The following is a 7500-nucleotide window of genomic DNA, read 5'->3' as shown; positions in this document are numbered from 1 at the left end:
TTTAGAATATGAAGACCAAGTGTTCGGTTGGATAGGGTTGCGATGACAGCAACATCCGCATCAATATAAAGAACTTGAATTACTTTCCAGTGCAAAATGCATACACAATAAATTACCGGAGTATTCGGGTCTGACCTGACCTTTGACCGAATACATTTATAAATTTCATAAGTTTGGATATGAGATTCATAAATATATATGTAAAGAAAAACATGAGTAGTTCTGAACAATTAAGTAAACGATACGGCGAAGGGCATGTCGATAACATGGAATGCAATCCAGAAACACGATTTCTCGGCAGATAACGGAGACATCACTCGACGCATCGGGCAAGGGTCTCCACTTTTTGAGAGGCTTCAAGTATGTCATGTTTATAAAGCATGGCCTAGATGTTGCAGGCTTCCCTTCCCTGCTCGAGGGACGGTAAAAGGTCGGACGGTTTGACAGTTTTCCCGTTCCGTGGCGGTAGACCTCTTATCTGGGATGTCACACGCTGTGACACCTTCTCCAGCGGTCACTTGGTGTTGTCAGCTACCATCTCAGGCACCGCTGTTCGTCAAACTGTCGAGGTATCGGTCGCTCTCTGACAGGTTTATGGTCGAGCCTGTGACAGGGGAAATCTCCGACGCTCTTGTCGCCCTCCACGACCATATCCTGCTCACCGCTGTCGGGGCAGAGATTGCTGTTCGCGTGCTCCGTGAGTCACAGTGACTGCTCCAGCGCATCTCGCTCGCCATCCTCAATGGGGTAGCGCCAAATGGGGCAATGCCAAGTGAGGCAACGCCTTCTCTATTTTGTCTGCTGGTGCCGTGAGAAATGTTGAAGTATGATAAGAGAAAGTGGCCTCGTAAGCAGATAAACAGTAACCGAAAGATCGAAGTCTTTATGGTCTGCTATCTCCACCATGAAATAATTATAACCTGTTGCTGTCACCTCTATTCTTCTATGTATTCGTCAGGCAACTAAAAAAAATTATTTGTGTCATACTACGCCGATAGTATTTATGTTCTGAAGGTCGACCTCTATCTAAGATTTCTTTTTGGCTCGCAATATTAACCAAGCTATTTTTGTTAATGTCTACGTGGCGAGAAATTTTTGTTAATCGTTAGTGTCTGCATTTACATTTACTTTGCAAAAGTGTTCGCTTGTATTTTTCTGTTTATTTTCGAAAGCGTCGATGTCTGCATTTGTGTATGCAATTGCATCTGCTTGTTTAAATGTTAACAATTTTTCTTTTGTCCCTTTTGTATAGACTATGCTTTCATTTTCACAATATTCAACAAAATTAACATCGAAAGATTTTGGAACCTGATCGGATCTAACTCCTTTTATGATAATACCTCTTACAGCTACCCCAGACGAAGAAAAAGACATCTATAGAAAAATGGAAATAAAAGAAAATTAAAACTTAAATTTGCAAAAACCAAATCTTGTGACTACTTTGGTACTTTGGTGTAATGAAGCAGACGTTTAACAACTCCAGAAATATTTTGTTTCTAAAGAATCCGAAATGAAAGTTTTTTTTTATGAAACGAAACAAGGTAAAACCTAAAATTGTTGAGAGTTTAGCGAATTATAAGTAAATCTTAAAATTTAATTATCTGCAATAATTTTAGAAGATTGTTAATAACATTATCTTCACAAGAAAAGACATAGTTGTGGTGTTAATTTTGATTTTAATCGCATGTTGTTTACTCCACACTTACACATGACTGAGAACCGGGTAGTTTAAATGATTCGAAGAGAAAATACAGAAACTAATTACCACTTGGACAGTTTTTAATATTTCCAGTCTTTTAGAGTTACGAAATGAAGTAATGTAAACATTCTTGACCTACCGTTGTACCAGCTTTTATGAGAATTTGATACCCCAAAGCTTTAAATCACTTATGAGCAAACAGAAGCAAGCAAAGAGGCAACATTTTATCCTAAACAAGTAAACCTAAATAACAAAACCGACAAACAACGAAGACGAAAATAAACCTGAAGCGAATTTACAGGTTTTCTTGATTGTCAAACTAACCCCCATTTTTGACCCCTTAGGTAAGCATACTTTCTTATCTCCGCAACTACAATGGCCTCTGCATCCTGGAACTATGTAGATGTATGCCATCTCTACATAGGAATACTCAACCTGCTTGCCTCTTCTCTTTTCATCTCTCTTCTTGAGTTCCTGCGCATTAATCGCTACATGCATATCTTCCTTCACAGAATATCAGCCTCACAGAACTCATTTCTTGCCATTATTTTTCCTGCATTGGTTGATTGCACCAATTTCACTGGCCTTGGAAGGTTTGTGATGACCACAGGAACAACTTCTTCCTCCAGATTCAGCCAAAAGGAGTAGGATTGCATTATTCCTTATTTTTATTGTTTTATGATGTCAGCGTGTGATTTGCTTAAATTTGGGTCACTAGCGTCACTAACTGTAGCAGATCGCAAGCTCAAAAGGTGGGCTCCGCTTTATCACGCAAAGGAAGAGCACGAAGGCATATTATTCGTAATTTTCTCAAAGGCATCATTGAAGTAAAGAAACCAGAATGGCGCGTAACTTCAATTATATCTTCTCGGTACATAAATAGACATAGATCTAAAATAGAGGTGTATAAATGAACGATACCTATGTATATGAAAGAACGAATGTACACATCGTTCTTTGCTTTGTTAAGCTTCTTTTATGTTAATGGATTTGTAGAACAGGAGCAAATGTAACATGGCCATACATTCAACAGACCCTGAATCATACATTCACAAATTCAACCAATAGAATGCTACCATAGAGACACTTAGTTAAAATATGTATTTCTATTTTGCACTCAGTTCTCAGCAGCTGAGCTAACCGATGTATCCATCTATTTGATTTTTGTATCGATTTCCTCATTTCGATAAAATCAATAGAGATATTTATTTTCCAATAAAGCCAGTGGAATGTTTTGATGTTGAATATCTTAATATTTGCATCTAAAATCGTTCCACCGATACCGTTATTTCAAATATAACGTTGATGAGATTACTATGCGAACAAAGGCACAAACTAGTTTGGTGTTTTTGTCAAAGAAGATTTCGAGAAGCATATAATCCCTAAATTCTATAATTACAAACCTTTAAGTAAATTCTTGGCTTTAATAAATAAACTAAAGGTTATCTCATGGTTATATATATATATATATATATATATTATATACATACATACATACATATATATATATATATATATATATATATATTATATATATATATAATATATATATATATAATATATATACATATATTATACATGTGTGTGTCTGTGTCTGTGAGTGTGCGTGTATTATTTCTGTGTGTGTGTGTGTGGTGTGTGATATTTCGGGCTTTGAAAGAAACATTAAATGTTAGTGTTATAACACACGCTTAACGTTTTTTTGTTATTCTGTTTATTTTTCTCTCTCAATTAATTAATAAAGATGTGCTTCGGTTTTGAATTTTCGTCCCATAAAAACACGTTAATTTGCTTTTATTATGAAAAAAAAAAAGAGACGAAAAAAGGCGAAATGTGACATAAACCTTTCAAAGTGATCGATCACAAGTTGAAACCTATGTGAATTATATAAAGCCATAAAGACATGTAAAAATCGATAGAGCATCGAAATGTTACATTTGCGACTTCAATTATGAACCAACGTTGACTTAGCTCATCTTGTATTATAATCATTCAAAAAATACGTTTATTAAATGCAGTCCCGTCTTTTCTATTTGCTAATCTTACTCTTCGGAAAACATAAGTGGAGAATAGTCAGTTATATGGGTCTATTTAAGACCCTTGCTTGTGAGTTCGTTCAACAAAGCTAAGCTCTGGATTCCATTTATGTATGTATGTATGTATGTATGTATGTATGTATGTATGTAAGGCGGCGAGCCAGCAGACACGTTAGCACGCCAGGCGAAATGCTTAGCAGTATTTCCGCTACGTTCTGAGTTCAAATTCCGCCGAGGTCGACTTTGCATTTCACCCTTTCGGGGTCGATAAATTAAGTACCAGTTGCGTACTGGGGTCGATCTAATTGACTGGCCGCTTCCCCCGAAATTTCAGGCCTTGTGCCTAGTATAGAAAAGTATATATGTATGTAAGTATGTATGTATATATATATATATATATATATATATATATATATATATATATATATGTGTGTGTGTGTGTGTGTGTGTGTGGTGTAAGTGTGTGTGTCAGTGGTGTGTAGTGTATGTGTGTGTGTATGTGTGTGTGTGTGTGTGTGTGTGTGTGTGTGTGTGCATATATATATTCATTTATACGAGGGAGAGGTGAAAAGTTCCTAGGTTTAAGGGTATTGCGAAAGGCCTGGTCGGAGCCCCTTCAGGGCTTAGAAAAAATGAAGGACTGCTGCAATAAATGTGTAAATCTGAGAGGGGAATATGAGAGGGGAAAATCATAATCCTGTATTTCTTTACCCAAACACAGGAACTTTCCAGCACCTCTTCACATATCAATATCAATATCAATACATATATTATATATATATATATAATATATATATATTATATATATATATATACACACACGTATATATACCAGGTTGAGTAAAAAGTAAACAACGTTTTGAACTATAAAGAATTTGTACCGGAATCTTGCAAAGTCTTGAATTTATTTTTAAACATCTTTTTACAATCGTCTGATGATAGAGACATAGACTTGACCAAATGCATCAATAAATTAACATTGATAATTTTTTCACCATTTTTACAATAATCTGAAATGGAACTGTCAAACTGCGATATTCGAGCAATTTTGCTATTCAACTTCAAAAAGGAACGTAAAGCAGCTGAAACTGGTCGCAGTACCAACGAAACGTTTGGTGAGGAAATGACCAGTGAGTGGTCAGCTCGAAAATGGTTCAAACGATTTCGCAGTGAAGATGTGAGCCTTGAAGATCGTGAGCGCAGTGGAAGCCCATCTGTCATCGATGACGATCAATTAATGACCGTCATTGAGAAAGATCCACATAAAACCATTCGCGATCGGACAAAAGATTTTCAAGTTAACTCGAAAACTACCTGCAACCATTTGTATGCGAAGGGAAAATCAAAAACAGCTCGACAAATGGGTACCACACGATTTGAATGAAAATCAGAAAATGCGTAGATATGAAATTTGCTCGTCGCTTCTTTTCCGTAACCTGACCGATCTATGTCTCGACCGTATTGTGACTTGCGATGAAAAGTGGATTCTGTACAATAATAAATAACGTTTTTCGTAGTGGTTGGACCAAAATGAAGCACCGAAAACCTTCCCTACACCTGAGATCTTCAAAAAGAAGGTTATGGTAAATGTTTGGTGGTGTACTGCTTGGTGTACTTATGGTAAATGTTTGGTGGTAACTTCTTAACAGCCGGAAAAACCATTAGTGCAGAAACATGTTGCCATGAACTTGCCAGAATGAAGGAAAATTTGCTACTTTTCCGTCTCAAACTGGTCAACCGAAGAGAGCCAATCATAACAATGCTCGACCACATCTTTCACTAATGATGCCCCAGAAGTTGAGGGAACTTGGCTACGAAGTTCTTCCCCACCAAACTTATTCCCTAGATCTTTCTCCTACCGACTGCCACTTTTTCAAGAATCTTGAAGGTCTCATGCGAGAAAGTGAAATGCTGAAAGTGCGTTCAAAGAATTCCTCAGCTCCAGGACTCCAGGTGCTTATGATACCAGAATAAACAAACTTGTAATTCGTTGGCAAAAATCTGTTGATTGTAATGATACTTACTTTAAGGAATAACATTCGAGTCGTTGAAATATATTGTGATGAATTTCATGTTTCAAAACGTTGCTACTTTTTTACTCAGCTTGATATATATATATATATATATATATATATATTAATATATATATATATATATATATATAATATATATAACATACATACTTACATACACACACCACAACCATATATATATATATATATATATATATATTATATATATATATATATATATATATAATATAATATTATATATATATATATGTGTGTATATATATTATCTCTCTCTCTCTGAAATGAATAGAAATAGATTTTATGGTGCGTTTTCCACTTTAATAATCAGAGGTTTATAAGTTTATCTAATTATTTAAGCGGAAAAATTATCAGAAAGCCATTTCTTTTCATTTTTTCAAATATATATATATATATATATATATATACATACACACACACACATACGCACACACACAGACATATATATATATATACATACACGCACATACACACACACACACACGTATACTGATGTAGTCTCTCGTAGACTGCGAAAGACGGTTCTGCCATTTCTTGCCGAACGAACAGCACAAACGATTTGTTTATCGAGATCAAACGCTTCTGCTGTTCTTTAGCTGAGTCCCGCCATCAAAGCGTTTTGATCAAGAACACAACTGACCACCCGTTTCTGGAATCGAAACCGTGATCTCGCAATCGAGTGCAACACCTTAACCACATGGTTATGAGCACACACACACAGAAACACCCACGCACACACACACACACACACACACACACACACACACACACACACACACGTATGTAACATAAAGATGCATTATCAACAATTTGTTTAGGTAGCATGTGCTTAAAATAGTTTAGCACGGTGCAGTTATTACATATTGTGGTTTTGCATATTTAATCGATTAATTTAGCCCACAGCTACCGAACTGCTGACTGTGAAAGTTTACATGATACACACACGCATATACGTGTATGAACGACCTTCGGACGTTGGGCACCACAGAGGCGATGACAAGAGAATGAGACCTCTAGAGATATACTCTGATTGAGAAGACCCGGCAAGTAAATTGAGATCACGACCGTAGCCTATACCAGTGTCGCATAACCAGCCCATTTAATAAAGTACCTTTGAATTGTCGGGTCACATGCCATGCCTAAGGAGACTTATTGTGTCAAGTAAAATCAAAAATCAAAAATCAAAATCAAATTACAATCAGAATTCCAATCAAATTGAAATCAAAAATGGAAATTGTAGTTGTGGCCGATGTCAGTGCCACCTGACTGGCTCCCGTGCTGCTGGCACGCAACAAGCACCATTCATGAGTGGATCGTCGCCAGTGCCGCCTAACTGGGTCCCGTGCTGGTGGAACGCAATAAGCAACATTCATGCGTGGGTCGTTGCCAGTGCCGCCTGATTGGCTCCACGTGCCGGTGGCATGTAAAAATCACCATCTGAACGTGGTCGATGCTAGGTCCTTCCGCCCCGACTGGCTCCTGTTCCAATGGAAAGTAAAAAACAGTGCCGCCTGACTGGTTCCTGTGCCGATGACACGTAAAAAATCACCCCATTACACACTCGGAGGGCATCCAGCTGTAGAAACATTGCCAGATCAGATTGGAGCCTGGTGCAGCCGCCTGGCTTGCCAGTCCCCGGTCGAACCGTCCAGCCCATGCCAGCATGGAAAACCGACGTTAAACGATGATGATGATGATATATGTGTGTGTGATC

General features: G+C 37.3%; 1 protein-coding gene across 1 annotated transcript in view; it reads right to left on the bottom strand.

Moving 5' to 3' along the window:
* LOC115218542 (glycine receptor subunit alpha-1-like) overlaps positions 1-7500 on the bottom strand; it is a 355807-nt gene that overhangs the window by 134552 nt on the left and 213755 nt on the right. The gene's annotated exons all lie outside the window — the stretch shown is intronic.

Source organism: Octopus sinensis, linkage group LG13, assembly GCF_006345805.1.
Source record: "Octopus sinensis linkage group LG13, ASM634580v1, whole genome shotgun sequence".
In the NCBI taxonomy this organism is placed as follows: domain Eukaryota; kingdom Metazoa; phylum Mollusca; class Cephalopoda; order Octopoda; family Octopodidae; genus Octopus; species Octopus sinensis.
Note: the sequence above shows the minus strand (reverse complement) of the source record. Positions and strands in the feature narration are given on the sequence as shown.